Raw genomic sequence first — 21,798 nt, 5'->3', positions numbered from 1 at the left:
TGTTTTCAAAATTGGGCAACACGTGCAAAATTTAACTTTTTTGGGGTGTTGACTTTTTTTTTTAGAGGTTAAACGTGCAGAGCTGCAAGCATGGATAGGATGGAGGAGGAGGAATAAGTAGAAAGGAAAACGGAGCTGAATCTTTTTTACATTATCCCTTAATAAAGGGAATTGGTTCTACCCTGGCAGAGAGTACACCTTTTTTGGTTTTGTTTGTTTTTGTTTAAGAAAGTACAATCTAGTAGCATGAGTAGTTCTTAAATGTTAGAGTAAGCTGTTAAAACCAGAAACATGAATTCTCCAAAGCATGATACTGAAGTCAAGTATTTGTTCTGGGCTAGGAAATGTGTGTTTAAGATCATTTAGAGGACATGGATACTACAGTTTTTAGCACAATTTCCCAAGACATGACATGTGTGTTACAGTGCAATAGCTGCTAAGACCAGTGGTGGGCTTAAACTACATCATTTCAGAAGAGTGCAGAGCCCTGGTACTCACAAAGCATATGGTGGGCAGATGTATAATTGAAATAGTGAGGCTGGAGGACTTGTACTTCAATGTGGTCTGAAAAGCAAGGTGCATTGCTGTGCTCAGATGGACATCAGTACTCATCTAAAAATAACCACTGGAGTGAACACACAATTCTGCATCTGGAGGCTCTCTCCTGCACAGTAGCAAAGCCTGCCAACTTTGATGTATTAAAATTTCGGATTCAGGACAAATTTTATTATGCCATGAGCTGTCCTGTTACCTCAGAAAGAGTAATACTGTGAAAACTGGATCTGGAAGATGCACTTCTGTGTTGCTTATCCCTTGCTTGCAGACCCCACATGTGCAGTCCCTTGACTATAAGGATGCTATGGAGGGGCATGTCACAGGCTGAAGTCCAAGTAAGCAACATCATCTGTTCTCATCACAGAATGCTCAGACTGGGCAGGCATAATATACTTCTGGTAAATCCTTGCTGGTTGTTTACCCTGTCATTTTCTTGCTCTTTCTGAGTCCAGAATTACATACCCAGAGTTACGGGTGAAGCTGATCAGCTCAGCTGTAAGTTCTGCAGATTCTCCTTGCCTGTGGCCCTTGAGGACCTCTGATGAACACCACTGTCACTCAGAGATTACAGAAGGTGGCCTCACAATGACATTGGCCAGTGCTCAGTGTGCTTGATTGCTTCCCGTCAGATACCATGAACTTATATACATCCAGTTTATGTAGGTAGTCCATAATTTCATTTTCATCTTCTGTGAGCAGCACCTTTCTGTCCCAGGCTTTTCCACAGGGATCTGGGAACCCCAGGTCCACACCTTGCCAGTAGTGACAGCTCTGACGTAGTCTTTTCCATGTCCTGTGCCACCAGGTGCTCTGCCCCATTAAGCAGTAACACCACAGCTTCCTTACTCCTCCCTGTGCTGCTTGATGTATCTACAGATGCTCTTACTGTCCTTCACATATCTCACCAGTTTCATCTCCAGTTTAGCTTTGACCTTCACAGTTTTATCCCTAAATGCTTAGATGGTGGTCCTGAAACCCTGGCTGGAATATATCCCAGTCAGTCGTTGTCTGGAAGCTGTCTCCATAACTTTTATCAGGACATTTGGACACCTTCCTGCATCCTGCAGGAAGGAACAGGACTGCTCAAAATATCCAAGATAAGGATACCATGGATTTATATGATGATGATCTTTTTTACCCCTCTTTCTTTCCGAATAGTAGCTGACACTTGGTTTGGAGTTAGGTTTTTTGACCTGTGAAAAGTATGAAGTGTGTTTTTTCCCATGGAATTGTTGACTGCAATCCTGAGATCTTGTCCCTGGTTAGTAAAAGGCAGCTCATGGCCCATCACTGCTCTGTGGTAATAGTGCTTAGACATGTCACAGGCTGTCTCCTGGAGAAACTGGTGCAATTGTGAGGAAGAGACAGATGATAGAGGACATAGGCAGGATGGATCCAGCTAGTGTGGATGCAGGAGTTTATGTATTGCCCTGGCTGGATGCAGAGATACGGGAAGGAGACATCCCTGAAAAGGACACAGGTATGAAAAGACTATTCCTACTCTTGAGTAGATGTGGGACAAATCATATTGATTGTGGACATGTGAAGCATGATACGTTAAGTAACATAGCCAGAGCAAATTGCTCTAGATCAGTGGTGTCCAGATGACCAAACTTTGGTTTTGCTAGGGATAGACTGCTGTTTTGGGGGAAGTACTAAATCATTCTTAGGTGTCTATTATGTGTGTGTAACTTTATTTCCACTGAAGGAGGCTGACTTGCCATGGATTAACTGCAGCCATCAGTGTGTCCAAGTTGTTTCTGTTACAAAAGGGATAATTGTCCTTTCCTGCCTTATTTAAGTGTCTTACATATCCTGAAGTGCTCAGATATTAGGGTGCAGAAATACTTTTGCTGCCTTGAGTGCTTTCAGCTACTTAGCGTTGGTATAGGCAGCTGCTGGAAAAGCAACTGGATCTGCCCAGCTGAGCAGATTCCAAATTTGGAGAAAGCTGTTTGGAATTCCCTATGGAAAAGCCACCACTCCCTCCCTGCTTCCTCACTAATTCCTGCTGCAGCTCTAGTGCCTGGGTGTGGACTACAGCTGAGGAGAGCAAGTGGTTAAGACTGTATTTTGCAGTATTTCCCTCACAGAGCAGGCTCTGGTGGGATGCACCTATTACATGACTGAAGTAACGCTCCGTAAAAAAGTACAGATCAACAATTGTAGGGAATAAACCAGTTGCTACATAGAAGCTCTGCAGAAAATCTAATCTTGGCAGCGGAATGTTTTGAAAAAAGTGTCTTTTTTTCTGGAGAAAAAACTTTGTCTTCCTTCTGGAGAGGAACAAATACAACTTGCTTCCTTCTCAAGTTATATGGAGTAGGCAGTGGTTTCCAGAGGCAGGAAAGGAACATTAAAAATAGAATCCCAAGCCATGTTCACCATTTACTTGTGATGCTGGAGAAATGCCATGGTGAACCAAGCCTGCTGCATATTAATTTCAGTAGATGTTGATGTCTCATTTCAGAGCTTTGTAGAAAATAGTTTCCTCTGGAGATGTCTCCATGAACACACACAGAATGCCCCGTTCTCATTTAATGTGAAAACCCCAATACAAATTACCTGATAATACTTCTTTTGGATGTTGATTCTAAACAATTATGTGAGTGAAAATTAGATTGTGAAGTTCTGTAAAGTGTAACCCCTTAGAGGATAAGGTTTTTGTGAACAATCTACCTTAGTTAATCCTCTTTAGACAGGAGTACACTGAAATGTACTGAGCCTTTGGGAATCAAGCCAAATGCTTAGGCTTGCTGATAGCTGAAGCCTTTATGCCTCCCTTTGCAGATAAAAAGATAAAGAAGGGGAAAAGATCATCAGCAGTATAATGAAATACTGAGATTCTGAGGTAGAGCCTAGTCTGGGTGTTGGGGAGATAAAAAATCATAGTAGTGACTGGGTGATGGTAAAGGACTGTGGTGGTCTGTCTGCTCATCTGTTTCTCTCTTTTTCCCTAATAGAAATTTGGAGGTGGGTTAACAATCTTGACTCAGATCTCCTTTTTGACACGGACAGGGAGACTTGAGCTTTTAAGGCTGTGTGTGGGGGACTGCAAGTCAGTGGCTTAATGCAGTGTAATCCTTATCTTAAGCAGGCAGTGAAGCTCAGACAGTGTGGTGAAAGCTGCATGGCCAGGCCTTGGCAGGCAAGCAAGAGGCTTTGAGTTCAAGCCCTGGATGTAGAAGGCAGGTCACAATTGAAGTGGGCGTTGCTTCTGACCTTTTCTCCTCGCTTTCCTGTCATGATGGTGAGGAGTTAGCTAATTTAAAGTGTTTAGTAATGTGCCCCCCCAATCTTTAAACCTCTCCAGCCCCTTCTGGCCACTCTACCCTTTGCCACTTACAGTAAACATGACCCAGCTTGTACTAAGATCTGTGCTAAAACTTAAAAGAGTGAAGCAAGTGGAAATAGGCAATCAGGCACTTAATATTTTTCAGTCCTCTGGCTCAAATATGATTCCCCCCACCTCCCATATGTTTTTATACAGGCGTGTTTTTTTGCTAGTATTGATTTTTAATGTCTGAAACCAGTCAGCTTTTGTTATTCGATTGGTGTGTAGGAATATCAAGGAGAAAGTTTGAACTCTACAAAATTAATGCTCTTTTTATTCACAAGACAGAAACATTAATTTGAAAAATACAGAAGCTAAATGCAAGCAATACTCAGAAAAAGTTAATTTCATTCCTTGCCTAAACTCAACATTCACTTTTGTCAGGTTTGCCTCCAATTAACTGAAATTACCACCAGAGAAAGAAAAGGTGATGAGTGATCAGTGAACATACTATCAAGAATGTTTTTCGGTATTTCATTCTGGGACCTGAGCTACTTACCTCTGGTTCTTAATTTTAACCCAAAGGATTGAACTTTTCCATGGACATTTCTGGAGGGCTGTGCATACCTCTGAGTCCTGAAAAGCATATTTGTTCTCTCCTTTCCCCACAAGAAGAGACAAACTGGTCTTTTGGTTAAGGTGTGATGTGGAAGTTAATGTTATCTTGAAGCAGTTCCCATTTCTGGTTTGAAGACTGATCTTGATCGAGTGAGGTTATTTTGTTCCTCCCTGCGAAATGAGGGAGATTTCCTGCTGCTTTTTGCTGAAATAAGTTCATCAGGGGAGAGTCTGGTTTCTCTGAAAGCTTTGCCTGTTACCGTGGCCTCTGGAAGGAAATAGGGTGAAAGGAGAGGAAGCTCATGCGCACCCCTTCATCTCCAAGTCTAGCATACTGTCTTTCTGCCAGCCTTGTACTTACCTTCTTGAAGGAGCAGAGTAGAGACATTTGTCTTCATGAGATGAGGGGTTTGTTCTTCGCTGCAGGTCTCTGTGGTATTTCCTTTGGTTGCCTCTGCAGATGAACTGGAAATGCTCTCTTTTTTTGGACATTCTGCGTTCATTCTGGTTCTGTGCCATGAGGATGCCAGCACTGCAGGGATTTTCAACCCTTTTTTTCAACCCTTTTTGCTTTCTGCCATGCTGTATCACGTACTTTTCTACATTCACAGCCTGCCCCTGGTTCCTGACATGGTGTCTGGTTTCATAAAGAAGTCTGAAGCAGTAGTTCTGAAAGGTGCCTAGGAGCAATGCTTTTGTTTACTCAGAGGTTTCATGGGGACATCTTGGTATGTTCTGCAGCGTGCAGCGCAGCTGAAAACGCCTTGCATCACATAGCTGTGCAGCTTTGGGTTAACTGTTGTTTCGGTTGTAAAAGAGGAGCCTGACTGACAGCTGTTTTTCTGACCACATGCCTACATTATTTTTCCAAGATATATATAGAAGTCTGACTTGCTGAGCAGAGCAAAATGACTTTGTGCAATTAATGCGACATGCTTAATAATGCTTGGAAGGGTGCAGGCATCTGCATTTATCAACCTGACATGGCTAAAAAAAAAAATATGACAAGCAATCCCAGTGCAAACACAGCACATATTTTTCTAAAGCAAGGGACCTCACACAGACCAATCAGTAATATTGCTTCTGAGACAGGACACTATTTTTCCAACATAAACTTGTGTCATGCCAGAATCTCACTTTACCTTGGGGTTAAGTGTAGTATAACTTGGGTAATACAACAGGGTAACAAATTAAATTTGCATATTTTTTTTCTTTGGCATTTAAATGTCCTAATTACTTTCCTATTTAAACAGCTTGTTCCTTGAATGCAAAGTACGGTTTGGTTATTAGCACTGCAGTTGCACCTTGGTGAAATCAAGTCCATCCAAATCCATATTTTTTTCCAGTCAATGGATTATTTTTAAAAGGTCATCATGACACAACTGAAAATTCGAAGGCTCAAGTAATTAGCATATAATATGCAGTTTTCCACACCCAGTATTTTTATATAGCTGCATTAGTAATGCTGTTGTCTTGGGAGGTTTTAACTTGAAAAGGAAAGCACTCTCAAGGGATGTCTGCTTGAAGATGAACCTTATTTAGATTTAGAAGAATAAGCATAAGCCACAGCTCCAGCCTCTCTTGGCTCAGATGCTAGAAGTTGTTAGAAGAGAAGCCTCCTCGCTCCCCTCCTTTCCCCGGCAGTAACACTCATCTTAGCTCCTGCTGCAGCAGAGACATCTGTACCAGATTCAACCTCCTGTAGATATTGGGACCTACCCTGTAGTATGTCCTTACCCAAAAGGTGGAATATACAAGTCACAACATTTTTTCATCAGTATATAAACACCAGATGCTTGGCTGGCTGCCCCTTGCAGGAAAACCCAGAAGAAGAGGGGATGGGGGAGAAGATGAAGAGTTTAAGCTGCCTCACATGCCTTGTTGCAGCTAATTGCCTGGTTTTGGTATTAGGTGGACATGTAAATCCTGTGGTTTGGGTCTTGCTCCCTGGCTTACTTCTGAAGAGTGTCAGAGGAGGGGGCAGAAGAACAAGGATGTAGGAGGGATTGGCCATTGAGGAGCATAGCTGGGGAGAAGGGGATGAAAATGTGAATTTATTAGCAAAATGAGGATGAATTGTGTTTGAAACCAGAGCTTAAAACCACTATAGTTTCTCTCCTGGGGCAACCACTATCCCCAGTGCTGAGCTCACCCCAGAAGCATAAAGTTGGGAGATGTGATACAGATATCTGCTGGAGGATGTAGTTTTATGCTTGGGGTCCTGCTACAGTGTGTTGCAGACTGCATCTGACCCATGTACCTGCTTTGCCTTTTTATGGAAACTACTGTATAGTCTCTGTCTCTGCCCCATATGACATTGGCATGTGGCCGTGTCACACCTCTTGACCCCAGAGCTGAAAGATGCTTTGGATTGGCAGCACCTGTAGAGCAGAAGATAGCATCCAAACCATTATGTACCCAGCAAATGCATTCAATAAGTGTTTTGTCTGGAAATACAATGAACATCTATCCCATACATGTCAGTCCACCACTGCTGAAACACAGATCTTTGGTAAGGGGTCTTCTTTGCATTTGTGATTTTGCTTTCACAGGTTTCCTTTCTTAATTTTACACTGTGTAGTATTAGAAAATATTATGTTCTGTCTGGCATGCTGAAGAGATGCAGATAATTTCACTGACGAAGTGAAATGCTACATGACAGAGGAAAATCCAGTTGAAATACATGGGAGTTTTGCCTGAATAAGTATCGAAAGATTTGGCCTTTGGGATGGAAATATACCTTGGAGTTTTACCAATGTACTTCAGAGCTCCTTGTTCCCATTGCTTTTCTCTTTCAAATATGATGACTGGAGCTGTCTGGATGCAGGACTCATTTGACCTAAAAATAAGTATCTTTTACAACAGGTTCTTCATTCTATGGTCTCTCAGAAAGCCTGCTCATGTATGAAAGAGTGTATTGCTTTTGGTGCTCGTTTTCTGGGCTGGTGCTTCATTTGTATGAACTGTGAAATACTGATTTTACTTTACTTACATAGAAAAGACCAGGCTTGTGAACAAATTACTGTATTGCTTGAGATTGGACAAGCTCCTTTGAACTAGTGTCTTTACAAACCTATAGTGTTAATTTATTGCAGGCACTTAAAAATAAAAAAGCAGCTACTTCACACTGTTTAGAGACGTTGAAGAAGAAATATAGTGCTCTTCATGTGCATGAGAAATCAGATTCAAACAGATACAAGAAATGTTAATAGTGACTTCTTGTCGGGTTCTACTTTGTAAGCCTGACAACCTTGTAATTACAGAAAGAAATATTGGAAAAAAAATAATCACAGAGCAGATGTGATTCTGTTCCCAGGGATTATTCTGTAACCCTGAAAGACTGAACTGACTCCACTTTTGCAAAAGGCAGGGGGGTGGGTGCCTCTATGCTTTTTCACAAGTGGCATGTGATTTAAGAAGTACCTTACCTGACATCCTCACTGTTCTAGAGTGGATATTGAAAATTAATGACATCACACCCTTCTGAATTGATCAGAAATAATGTCATTACAGACATAAAGGTATTGTAAGGCTGGATGAGCACTTTCAAGGCTTAAGTTCAAGGGTAAGACTCTTATACATTGTAGATTCTGTAACAGCGGACATCATGGCTTAGTCTGATGGTTTTCAGTTTCTTGTTTTTACTGTATGAGCAAGAATGGATGCTTGTCTGTTGTATAGGACTTCTTATCTGTAAGGACCATAAAGGAGGTGAAAAGGTACAGTAAATTTTAAATTGGTCTGCTGTTGGAGCCAAAGTCATAAGAATAGTATCTTTGAGACTTGATCATCAGTGCAACCTTCTGTGTTGGAAAGGGAACTTTTCCTTCAAGGCACAAATTGACCTCTCCAGTGTGGAGTGAACAGCTGGAAATTCCTGAAGGATCTGTTCCTCAGAATGAGGGGAAGTGTGGTATGATGCATTGTGTAGGATAGGGATTTGTCTTAAAGTATCCATGCTGATGTTTCTAAAACTGGTATGTTACACTCCAGAAGGAGCATCCTTCCTTTTTCAGCTTATAATTTTTTGTTAATTCCATGCTTATAGACACCATTACACTCTTCACTGTTCAATTAAACAAATGAGCTCCTAGATGTAGCAAGTATCCCCCTCTGCTTTTTTTTCTTCTTTTTTGTTTTTTTAATTTGTTCTGCATAAAAACACTCCTACTGAACCTGAAAGCAATATTTACACAAGAAAATTGCCCTAAGAGTGAATACTGGGGTTTGATTTCTCTGGCAACTCTCCAGGCTTCTCAAAGGCTTAGTTAGGAGCAGGTAGGGTCCTTAGCTAAGAGTTACACAGTAAGTGCTTGTAGTAATTTATGATCTGGAATCAAGTTGTAGAGGGATTTCTAATGCTATAATGCTTGTAATGCTGGGAATAGTACTTTCATACAGTGTCCTGTAAGTGCACCATAGGCTTAATTACTAATTAAGACATAACTAGCTGAAGCACTAGCTCTCAGGCCTAATACTATTTTTTATTTTATTTTCCTGGATGAAGTGATGCCAAATCTGTAAAATCATGAACTGAAAGTAGTTGAAATTAATACCAAACACCAAGTGAGTCCTGATTCTCAGGTCTCATTGTAGCAGTATGCAGATATTTGGGTAAGGAATACGTAAAGAACAACAACGCTATATACATAAATGGGATAAATTGCTAATTACTTATATAGAGGCAATATAAATCAAAATGAGCATTCATAAGGAATGACCTTACTGATAAGTCCCTTATATGATACAGACTCGGCATCAGTGGTATCACTATGTAGTCTTCTGGGGTTTTTTCTTTTTGGTTTTGTTTTGGGTTGGATTTTTACCATATGAGGAAGACTTGATGTTTGAAAAGATGTGTGATATTGTTAGCTTTGTGGCTGTGAAATTAGGCAGCATAGATAAAAAGGCTGCAGAGAAGGCATCAGGGAATGATGTCTTTACTCCATGGGTGCTGGCAGAAGCCGATGATTGAAACAGAATTGCTCCCTGGAAGTTTGTGCCAGGTTCTGGTAGTTGGAAAGAGTGGTGATTACTGTGGAGTTGTCTGTGAAAAACTGAATTTTATCTGTAGATAAAGCAGTTATAAAGGTAGCATATGCACTGCTGTCACAATACTAATTTCTAACTCACTTGGGAAATTAGCGTGAGACAGTCCCTGTTCTTCACAGGGAAGGTCTTACAAGGTAGGTTTTGCAGACTTTTGTACCATTCTTTTCAAGAAGAGGGATTGTAAAGTGGGGAAACCTTGCTGATCTGAATTATCTTTCAACTGTCTCATGATTTGAGTTCTGAAACCTGATTTTTCACATATGAATTCATAAATACACTTAAAAACATACTTTATCTTCAGTAATGTTCCTTAGATTTGTCCTATAATGCTGTATTTTCTCTTACTCAGTGGGAGACAGTTCAGGTGTCCATCTGAGTTGGAATTTCAGCTTCCATTCATATAGTAGGAACATGGTTAAATCAAGATGATTGTTAATTTTATTAGTTCCTTTATGTAAAGTATCTATGTACTGCCTCTATATATACTTCAGACAGATATAAACTGGGCAGCAAAATTAACTAGCACATCATGTAAGCAAGTACCAACTAAAGGAATAAAATACCCCTCAAGCTCTCTCGTCTTCTCAATAACGCTCTGGAAGTGGTGTGGTTAAATAGCTAATATTTCTCAAAGCATCCTCTCAAGTTGGTTAAACTTGGTCTTTGCCAGGGAAAGGGACTTTGAATGGTAGATCCTCTGAGGCATTTATCTGGGTAACTAAGAGGATGCTTCTGAGCTGTTGTACCTGCAACCTGACAATGTTAGAGAATCAGGAGTGCATCACTCCTCCCCCACTGCCTAGACTGGTTTCCACTGGAAGAAAACCTGTAAAAAATCAAGGAAGGATATGTGGTGGCTTCCATCAGTCCCCTCATCTGGACATTGGGGGATTAAGACTTGAGAACACACTACAGAAGGCATTGTGTTTGCCCCATAGTTCATGTATAGCGTGGGAGTTCTCTGGCTGATGCACTGTGAGGCTGAAAATGCAGAGAGGTATTTTTTTCAAATATAGAGGATTAGAGTCATAAGCAATTTGACAAATCAAAGCAAGGATTTTGACTGGGGGTCTGAACTTGGAACCCAACAGAGTTTATGCACCACGCGAGTAGTGTGGCCTCAAGGGACAAGCATGGATGTGCAGCTACACCTTTCACCTCATTTTATTTCTCATCTGCCAGAGATTTGAGTCAAGTAGTAGCAACACTTGGGGAATTGTAGCAAAGTCCACACCTCCAGGAGAGTCTTCTCACTCCTTAGTTAAATGGGCAAGCAGTGATAGCCCTGGCTACTGCTGCTAGCAATCACATCATGAAACCAGGTGGGATTCACGCAGGAAATTTTACACTTGAGGGTGAAAATCTCGAGGGACTGTAAAATGGCCCCCTCATGTATTCTGCACTGGGGGATGGATCAGTCACCCTCTCTGCAGAGAGTCATGCAGTGAGCAGGAATGGGCTTTTTCAGAGCATTCAGCACTAACCTAATAGCTTTCTTATTGGTGTCCAGCAGACCAGAAACAGGCCAGAGCTAACTCATTGCAGCTGTTTATGTAAATGGTGCAAATATCACCTCATGCGTGGGCTTTACGGGAAGTCTGAGGGCATCAGGGCAGATGTCTGAGCCATGAGGAGTGGGGTCATAGAGAAGCAGTTCACTACTCAGGTCTTCTGGCTTTTGTTCTCAAGGATTTTAAACAGGTTTTCCCTGAATAAACCAAGTGGCCTTTCCCAACTCTGTCATTTAAGTCTATGATGCCCAAACTGAGTGGCCTTTAACGTTGTTCTTTAAATCTTTCAATGTCATGATTAAACATGACAGGGATTAAGTCTCTGTCCAATAGCAACTCACCTGGGTGAGTTGTTGGTTAGATGCAAAGCACAAAGCCAAATGCTCTTAAGCACCCAAGCATACTGCTGTTTCAAAACATAGCAAGCCCTGTCATGTCTTGTGATTAGGAAGCATTTATTTTTTATTGGAGATAGAGTGGAACAAAATCCTGATAAAAAGCAAGTCTTCCAAAGGAAAAACAAATAGATTGTGGACAAAGGTTAGAATAGAATTTGAGAGTATTTTTAAATTTATGTATGGTGTGGTTTAGATAAATTTATGAGGCACATAGTCTACTGGAAATAAAAACTTACAAATTTATGATTTCCTCAAATATCCATTGTTACACATACAAGGCAAATCAAACAGAGGTTGACACAAAAAGTCATTATCTAATAAAAATGTTCTTCTGGTTCCCAAGTTGCCTAAAAATCTCCCAGGAAATGTCAGAAAGAAGACACCTGTGTGAGCCATGGAGCCATTAATTATATCAGTACACAGCATATTTATTCCTGCAGGTTTTTTTGCCTCAGTATGTTTTTTCCTCGTCATTGTTTTATTTGGTTGACATACAGTTCATGCATGATTTAAACCCTGTTATGGAGACAGTGTCCTTTGTGTCCTCATTGGCCTTTTCTTATGATGCTAATTACTATAGCAACTGAGTGCTTCACATGCCTTTACTTTCATAACTTCTCAGAGAGATGAATAGGTAACATTACTGCACTCTACTGATTAGCAATAGAAAGTCTGCAGTAAAAAAATGAACTAAGTTTATTCATTTATTGAGGGAAGATGCCATTTCAAGAAAATTAAATTAACACTGGACTTGGTAGAGTTAGGTTAATGGTTGGACTTGATGATCTTAAAGATCTTTTCCAACCAAAACAATTCTGTAATTCTATGATTGACAGGTTTTGCTTCTACCTGGAAATCCCTCTGTGAAGTGTGACTTTGTTGCTTCTGAAGTGAGAAGCTTTTGTTCTTTCCTCTAGAGAAATAAAATTCATGTTTTCCTTCCACCTGGTTGAATTTAAGAGCAACACATTTTGTTTTTTTTTTTGTACTGGCTCCAAATATTTAATTTGAAATCTCTTAAAAAGAGGCAAACTTGGTCAGTGGAACGGAGTCCTTGGCAGGTTGTGTCTCCTAATGTGTATTCTCTGTACAGGGGTTACATGATGCTATGTGCCATGGCAAATGGAATTGAGATTGGGAGCCTGGGTTGCTAAAATAAATAACACATGGACTCATTGTGTTTTTGATGACATGCCAGCAGCCAGGACAAAAATTCAAGTTTCCCTGCAGGACCAGTGCCAGCTACACAGCGAAGGTGGCAGAGGGCAGCTCCCAGCTGCCCTATGGGGGAGGCTGAGGCTTTCAGGAGAGCTCGGATGCTTTTTCAGAAACTTTCACAGGCATTTCTGGGCAGAAAAATTTAAAAAGGAGAGTCTCAACTCTTCTCAGGTCCTGAGCACAGAAGGTTTTCTTCAATCTTTCTAGTTTTTTTTTGTGTGCTGCTTTGCACTTCTTGCTCTCTAGCGATGGCACATGCTCACCTTTCTCCTCATTCCTGGTTCTCCCCAGGCTTCTGTGCTTCTTGTATCATGTTTTATTTATACAACGTTCTTCCTACTGCCTTGCTGAGCACTAGTCCCTGCTTTGCTCTTTCATGCTCTCACTAGTCAGCCAGTTCCAGTTTTCCCTTTCTACTCCCCCACATGATTTTTTCCTCATGGTCTTGCCAGCCTCCAAAGCTGTGGGTCCCCTGTTTTGCCCTCTTGGTCTCCTTTGCCTTTTCTCACTCCATCTCCTGGTCCTCATCTTCTCCTTGCCTCCCCCAAACTGTGCAGATGATGTTGATTCCCATCCACTCCATGTCTGAATCAGGTGTCTTCTTATATGGTGCTTGGATGGTGTCAGTGCTCTTCTGTTTTGGCTGATGCTCAGCCTGAAGCATCTCAGAGCTGTGGAAGTGCTGCTCTAGGCAAAAGGGAGCAGATCCAGAATGTGATGGCAGCATCAGTCAATTCAAGGAGACCTTTCTGGGGCTGGAGAGGCTGTGGATGTCAGTAAGGCTGATCATGGATGAGTAAAATGTGTAAAACAGGATCCTTCAGCAGGTCAGGAGATGATGTGGGGGGGAAGAGGGGTAGTGAAGAGTGAGCAAGGGTGCCAGGCAGGGGGCTGAGGTGAGAAACTGCTCCCTTTCTCCAAGGTAGCCTTTTAGACAGTCCTTCATTGCCAGCTTCTCTGCAGGTTTTGCTTTTCCCATCCCCTCTGAGGGAGCAAGAGTTAACACAGCTGGCAGCTGGACACTGCCAAAGCCCTTGGCATGCCTGTGTGACCCGGCCACTGGCACCTGCCTCCTTCACTCTTCCTGACCCTGTGCCCTCCATGCATGGGGCTGCCTCCTCTTGCAGGCAGAAAGCTGGTGTCAGGCCAGTGCTGTTTTGATTGACCCTTCTCTCTTTTTTGATTCATGGCAGTGTCCTGTTTTCAGTAAAATGAAAATTGGCTTCATCCTGGCTCAAACCAGGACAGGTGGCATAATCCAATTAGGATTTTGTGGGGAGGAGGAAAGGATGCTTTAGCCCTTCACAAAATCCCTTTGCATGAGCTGCTACTGGAGGGGAAACCACCCTCCAACTGGGAGAGATTTTTCTGCACAGGAGGTTGTTTGAAGCAATGTGTGCAAGGAGGGGTGAGCAGGTTGTCTGAGGAAGGCTGAAGAAAAGGGGAACTGGTGCATGAATTAAGGACAAAGTGTGCTGAAACCAAAAAGGTTGCACCATAACGAGGAAGGATGCCATCCATACAGAAAAGAAGCTGTAGTCTGTACTTACTACTGGACTTATCTGTACCTCAGTTTTGAAAACTGTTCATCTCTATGGATAGTTCAGCTGAGTTAAGTTTAAAGAAACAAAAACCTTGCCCAAAGGTATTCTCCATCCCAGCAAATGAACTGAAAATGTAAAACATATGGAGCAATCTGATTTTTAACAATGGTTAAAAAAAAACCTAGCATGCTTTTACTGTGTGTTTTAAAAGAGTTTCAAGGGCAGCAAAAATCACTGGTGTGATTTAGCTGTATCCAGAGAGCTGATGCAATCCATATCAGTAGGGAATTGCTTAACACATCTGGGCAGGGTTCCTGCTGATGGCGTCTGCTGGACGTCTTTGCAGTGTAATAGGCGATACGTGGGTGTTTTGGGGCCCCTGCTCTAGATTCCTCTCTTTGAGCTTGTCATTGCTGTTTCCTTTGTTTGCTGATGGTCACCAGCTGGACCCTGACTGTGGGGCTGGGCTGTCCCACCAAAGGAGCACCTACATTTGAGCCTACGGTGCCTCAGATCCCCAGAAAGTACAGGTAGAAATGGTGGGGGCCTTTCTGATAGCTACAGTTGGTGCATATTGCTATTATTTATATTTCTTTTGGGCTGAGAGCCTCTCCAAAAGAGGATTTAAGTCCTCTTGCACTGATTTTCCCAGGCATTTATCATGAGCATCAAAAATAAAAGTGCCTGTGTCATACCTGCTATGGAGAGAAGCAGGAGTTGGAGACAGCAGGTGCCTTGAACACTGCTGCATTGATGGTCATTGAGGTAAGCAAAGGTCCCAGGAAGCCTATAAGCTTATAAAAACCCTTTCAGCTACAGTAAATCACTGCAGCTTCCCTCTCACAGCTGACCAGAGATTTACTCAGTTTAGGATGCTCTCAAAGTGTTTACAGCCTCTTCTGAACTCTGTACAAATAATCCCTGGCTCCTGCTAACTGCCTGTGCAGTCTATGTCTTTTTGCTTTCATATATCACTATCGCTGAGGGGAAATTCCCGCTGCTTCCTCCTTGGCTTTCTCTTTGCTGCCCTCCCCCTCGCTGCTGAGGATTAGGCTCGACCACATCCAACTTTGCTGTCTCACTCCCTGCAAGGGGGTGCCAAGTGTCACAGACTGACGCAGCAGCTTCTCCCTGCTTCCCTCCATCCCCCCTGCCTGCCACCGATCCCTCAAAGCCCCGCAGCTGCTGTGTCTGCCCAGGGTAGGAGGTGAGAAGGCTTTGAACTTTTGCTGTGGGCTGGCTTGCTGAAGGGCACAGTGAGGTGAAGGAGCAGGAAAGGGGCCAAAGGGCCAGCCAAAAGCTCCCGGGTGGACGATACCAGCAGCACCTTAGTTCCCTCCAAGTTTTGAGCCAGTGGTACATCCTGCCAGGTGTGGCCCCACAGCTGGGCTGGCTGCAGTCACGCTCTGAAGCTCAACCTCTATCTTTTTAAAGAATTTTTCTTTATTTAACAATTTGAAACAGCTTTGTTAGAACAGAGGATTTTTAAAGGGTGCGGGCTTTCTTTTTCAGAGCTGGATTCTTTGTTATCAGAATATGTACGTAACTTTTGAGATCCCAAAAACCTGTTTTAGGATATATGGATGAGCTGCACATGTCCCAGTACAATAACGAATTCCTCGAGGGTTGGTACTGGGGCTGGTTTAACATTTTTGTCAGTGGCATGGACAGTGCAACTGACTGCACATTCAGCAAGTTTGCTGATTACACCAACCTGTGTGGTGTGGCTGACACACAGGAGGGAAGGGAGGCCATCCAGAGGGCCCTAGGCAGGATTGAGAGGTGGGCCCTTGCAAACCTCATGAAGTTCAACAAGGCCAAGTGCAACGTCCTTCACCTGGGTCAGGCAATCCTAAGCACAAATACAGGCTGGGCAGAGAATGGATTGAGAAGAGCCCTGAGGAGAAGGACTTGGCAGTATTGGATAATGAGAAGCTCAACATCAAAAGAAGAGTGGCCAGCAGGTCAAGGAGGTGATTCTCCTCCTCTACTTCACTCTCATGAGACCCCACATGGAGTACTGAGTCTAGTTCTGGAGTCACCAACACAAGGACATGGATCTGTTGGAGTGAGTCCTAAGGAGGCCACAAAGATGATCAGAGCACCTCTCCTATGGAGAAAGGCTGAGAATTGGGGTTGTTCAGCCTAGAGAAGAGAAAGTTCTGAGGAGACCTAACAGCAGCCTTCAAGGACCTGAAGGGGCTGCAGGAAATCTGGGGAGGGACTTCTTCTAAGAGCTTGTAGTAATAGGACAAGGAGTAATGAATTAAAACTGGAAGAGGGGAGATTTAGGTAATTAGGGAAATTCTGTACTGTGAGGGTAGTGAGACACTGGCACAGGTTGCCCAGGGAAGCTGTGGATGCCCCATCCCTGGCAGTGTTCAAGGCCAGGTCGGATGGGGCTCTGAACAACCAGATCTAGTGGGAGGTGTCCCTGCCCATGCAAGGGGGTTGGATTTAAATGATCTTTAAGGTTCCTTCCAACCCAAACCACTCTTACCATTCTATGATAACTCTGTGATGATGATTCTCTTACAAAGTAGCACTTTAAATCACTTCTCTTTCTTCTGCTGGATCCTAATGAACTCATCTTAATGACTGATGAATAAACCAGCTCAGAGCTTACTAATATTTTGCACTGGTAAAACAATACAAAACCACTTTTTTGTTTTGTTTTGTTTTTCTTTTGTGAGAAAGGAAATAGTTATGAAAAAATATGTAAGGATGTGAATGCATGTGTTCATGTGTGCACCCATGCTAGTTTTGCTTCAGAAGTGGAAGTAATGGCAGCTAACGTTGACAAAATGCAAGCATATTTTTGTCTCCCAAAAGGCTTTTTCATAACCCTACAGCACTGTCACAGGACTTTACTGGTTGTTAATTTTAAAAAATGCAAGGAAGTTAGGATCCTTTTGAAATTGCTGTTAATTTTAATGGCTACAAGCTATTAAGACAGTGAATAAAAACCTAAAAGACCTGGCTTTTTTCTTGCCTGTTTGAAATATGGCATTTTATTATTCTCGTTGCCATTCTTGGTCCCAGCGTGAGGTGCTGACACTAAATTTCAATACTTTTGAAAACTTTCCTGGAAAAACAAAATAAAAAGAATCCTGGAGTGGCATGGACAACTCACTTTCCCCTCTAATTGGAACATTATAATTTTCCCTCTTATTTTTTTTCTGGTTTTCAAAGCTACTTTTTATTTTCTCCAGATCACTTTGTAAATTTACATTCTGGCTTAACCAGTCTATTTTTCTATTCCAGAAAAGTAATTTCAAGTGGGCTTGGTAAAGCAAATTACTTTCCTTAAGATGAGATGGGTTTCACTGAAGTCTTAGTTCCCAAGTTCCACAGTTCCATGTCTGCTAAGCTGCATTTATTTACACAGATGCAAAGCTGTCCAGCTGGAGGAGTTGTTACTTATGAAGGCAGGGGTAGGGAAGAAAGTTTTTCCACCTCCTGTGTTACCTGTATATCCAGGCCAACTCCAAGTCTTTGAGTTGGGTGCCTGCAGGGGAAGCTTAAGGATGAGCACTAATAGAAGAGATTGTGCCTCTGCTTTTTCTTTCAGGATTCACGTGGATACTCACACTCTGCCACAATTGCCTTGGTCTTCCCTGGATGAAGTTTTTAACTCAAACTGCTGGTCTCAGCTGAACTTCAAAAGAACCAGGAAAGCACATAATCTGGTTGCAGGGACTAAGGATGCCAAGAGATATGAGAGCACCTGTGCAATTCCAACTGAGGCCATTGCAGAGGCTGGAGATATCAGACCTGTCTCATTTTCTTTTTTGTTTTATTTACACTGAAACTCGCTGATCTCAGCATAGAATTTTGAGCTGGAGATGATCACATAGACAAGCTTGTCCTTTCTGTTTCATTGACTTTCATAATTTCTTCAAAAAGTTTTATACACTCTGAGCTGCTTGAAGACTTGACTTTATGGGGTTTTTCACTGAAATCCTTGTACCTATCTCTGATTGGCTTGACAATTCTTATGCATACACAAAACTGGATCGTGAAATATTTATGAATAAGTATTTTAGCTGGTTAATATTCCCTGCCTGTTGCAGGAATATATCTTTGTGTGTATTTAAATGCCAGCCATTCTAAGCACAGGTTCAAAGCTTATGTTGCTTACTGCAAAACCTCATCTACTTTCTGGTAATTCTCTGCATACTGGAACAGCCCCTCTATGGAAAAAATAAAAACAAAAGAGCAGATCAGGTTCATGGTGTTCTTAGCCATATTTGTTTCTGTCAGTAGGTGTTGAGTGACCAAAGGAGAGAGGTGTGTGAAGTTCTACTTGGCTATTTTCCCCTGTTGCTCTGCCCAGCTCTCCCCTTTGGCTGTGCTCAGAGGATGAACTCTCATTAACGTCTACAAATATCTGAAAAGTGGATGTCAAGAATGGGCCAGTCTCTTTTCAGTGGTGCCCTGGAATAGGACAAGGGGAAATAGCACCAAGTTGCAACACAGGAAGTTCCACCTCAACAAGAGGAAAAACTTCTTTACTGTGAGGGTGATGGAGCACTGGAACAAGCTGCCCAGAGGTTGTGGAGTCTCCTTCTCTGGAGACTCTCAAGACCTGCCTGGATGTGTTCCTGTGTTATCAGCCCAGGTGTCCCTGCTGCAGCAGAGGGATTGGACTCGATGATCTTCAGAGGTCCCTGCCAACCCCTATGATTCTATGAACTCTTATGCAGCAATGGGAAACATCTCAGAATGACCCTCAAAACTGTAGCTTGTCCGTGAGAGAAGAAAGCTCTTGTAACAGGTAACGATTTACATATCTTTAAAGGAAAGGAAAACTACTTAATGTCTTGGTTTGCAAGGAAATTTCAAGTTACTAAGCAAAAAGAAACATTTATAGTGCATGGATAGAGGCATCAAGTGAATCTTTTCACCTGGACTTTTGGAAAATGCTACCCCAGAAAAGATTAGTTTCATATAAACCTATGTTACACCTTGTAAGCAGAGTGACTGCGTAATCAACCATGCTAGCTAGGAATGAGAACACATCAGAAGATCAGAAGAGAGAAGGAGAGTTAAAGTAGCACAAAAAAACATGGGGCAGAAGCAGTGCTGTGAGGGGAAAAATGACTGGCTAGAAAGTTCCATCCCTGCATACACGAGTATCTGTTGTACTTTAAATACAAGTCATAGCAGAGTTGCAAACCTGTGCTACTTTGGAAATGGCAAAACATCTCTAGAAACATACTAAAGCAAGGAAGAAGTTGAAACATTTCTGATATACTGAAAACTTGTTTCACACCACAAAGCTTTGTTCTTGGATTAAGTATTTGGCATGCCTTGGGTCCCTCCATAGGCAATGGAGAGAGAGAGACTCCTGCTTGGCATCTCCAGAAGTGCTTGTTTGTAACCATTGCTGAGAACAACACCGTGGGCCTTACTGAAACTTCTCACATGGAGTATGCTGAAGAAGTGGGATATGGCACATATGCCAAAATTGGTCCTACTTTTCCATTTCATGTCTTGAAAAAAGCAAAAAAATTGCATTTTTAGCCAAACCACTACAAAAAATTAATTAAATATATTTGCTCTTACAGTGTGTTTCAATTATAGCATTAATGCAGGAAAACTGTCAATAAAAGCAGTAAATTGCTTGAGTATGAGTCACCATATGTGATCATACAGAGGTGAAAGTCAGACCAGTTAGGGAAATACAGGGTGTCTTTGTTCCTGTTTAGGAGCAAAGGCCTCTTCCAGTTTTCAGTCAGATCACTGCCTTCTCCTGCTGCCCTCTGTGCTTCCTGGGTTACTCATGGCTCTTCTGCTTTGCAGAGGTAATGAAATACTCTCAATGGCTGTGTCAGTTTAATAATCTTTCCTGAAAAGCACTGACTCAGAGCTTCTCTCTGTTTTTCCCTGTTAATTTCCAAGTGGGAGCATCATTCTCTGTGAGTTTGGCTGCTTAGGAACTGGACTGAACTGTGGGGCTGGTTTTTGTTTTTGCATGTCTGAGAACTCCATCTCTCTTCATCTCCCCATGGCCACATTTAGCTTCTACCAGATTTTTCCTATTGGCTGGTGCAGTGGAAGAGGACCTGCCACTCCATAACTGCTCCAGCATCCTCTCTGGACTGTGGGAAGCACCAGCTTCATCATTGAAAGGTATGAGAAATACTGGAGCAAGTTAGTTAAAAAGAATCTCTGAAGGGAAAAAGCTTGCTCTCACCCACCACCAAAAACTGTTTTATGTCCTACAGCTTACCCTGGAAGATAAGCTCAATTTAAAAAGAAAAATCACAGCTTTATTTTTAGCACTTAGCATGCTCTTTTTCCATGCACATTTCCATTCCCTCTGAATTCAAAAACTCCTGGCCTCAGTTGCCTCTTGTGGGAAGGAACTGCACCAGGCTGTCATACGCTGTGGGAAAGGGTTGCTTTTCACCCTTTGCCTTCAATTTCAGTAGATGCCCTCCTGCTCATGTACGATGGCAAATGATGAACAGGACTCACTTTGGTGCCCTTCACTATTTTGAGGACCTTTATCTTTTCCCTTCTCTTAAATGAACAGGTTTGATTTTACTATTCATCGATAAGATTTTCATGCTTCTCATGATTTTCATTGTAATTTCTGAACTGATTTCATTTCTGCTTTATCCTTCGCAAGGTGTCCAGATCTGATCACAATGCACTAAGTTGGGGTAATAAAAAGTATTATCCTATTTGTTTTATCACTCTCAGACATCTCCAACAAAATGCTTAGAGGGACACCCAAGCAGTTTTCTGACTCTTGACAGTTAAACTGAGACGCCAAAAGATTTAGTTCATATTCTGCCTCTCAGAAAGCACCATCTTCTGTTTGAAAATGCTGCTTTCATCTGGGATGGCATCTTGCTTTGCTGGTAACTCATCCAAGCCCTTCTCTTGGTTTACTTACAAATTTTTGCTTTCCACCATTTTCACTCTCCTGTTTCTTTATTAATTTCCAAACTTTCTTAGCAAAAAAGTATTTTGTCACTTGTCTGCCCAGCACTGTTTTGTATTGGCATTTTATTCCTCTCCATTCTCAGAGCCTGAGTTTATCTCTACTTGTTACAAGATAACTTGAGTTATCTGGTACGTTTTAGTACTGTCCATTTTAGTACTGTCCAAAGATCTAAAAATCTTTTACTTGACTAGGCTGTACTTATGACAAAACCACTTCATCAACCAGAATAAATCACTACGTTTCACGCAGAAGTACAGACACCAGTCAGCTCATCAGTCATACAGGCTGCAGAAGGCCACGGTGCAGAGAATAGTAATAATTGATTGATAATTTGGGGACTTGTCTTTTTTATTAGACTTATTGACCTACCAACAAGCAGCGTAGATACGTATTTCACGGTTACATCAGCCATCATAAGGGCAAGCTGATTGATCACAAAATAAGATTCCAAACTTTTTTAAAAATAGAAAAGCTTATTCAGGAGTTGCGTAAGCAATTCTAATGATGGAAAAAATAGTAACAGATTAAAAAAGGTAATTAAGTGTTTTTTAAAAAAATTTTTAAAACCCAACAGTTTATTCTCTCTGAATTGCTGGTTTCTGACTCGGGGACTCTGTTTCCAGGGCAACAGTTGATAACATAACAAACACTGAAGGAAGTACACAAGAGA

Source organism: Apus apus, chromosome 1 (assembly GCF_020740795.1).
Source record: "Apus apus isolate bApuApu2 chromosome 1, bApuApu2.pri.cur, whole genome shotgun sequence".
Taxonomy (NCBI): Eukaryota; Metazoa; Chordata; class Aves; order Apodiformes; family Apodidae; genus Apus; species Apus apus.
This window is presented reverse-complemented; position numbering follows the sequence as displayed.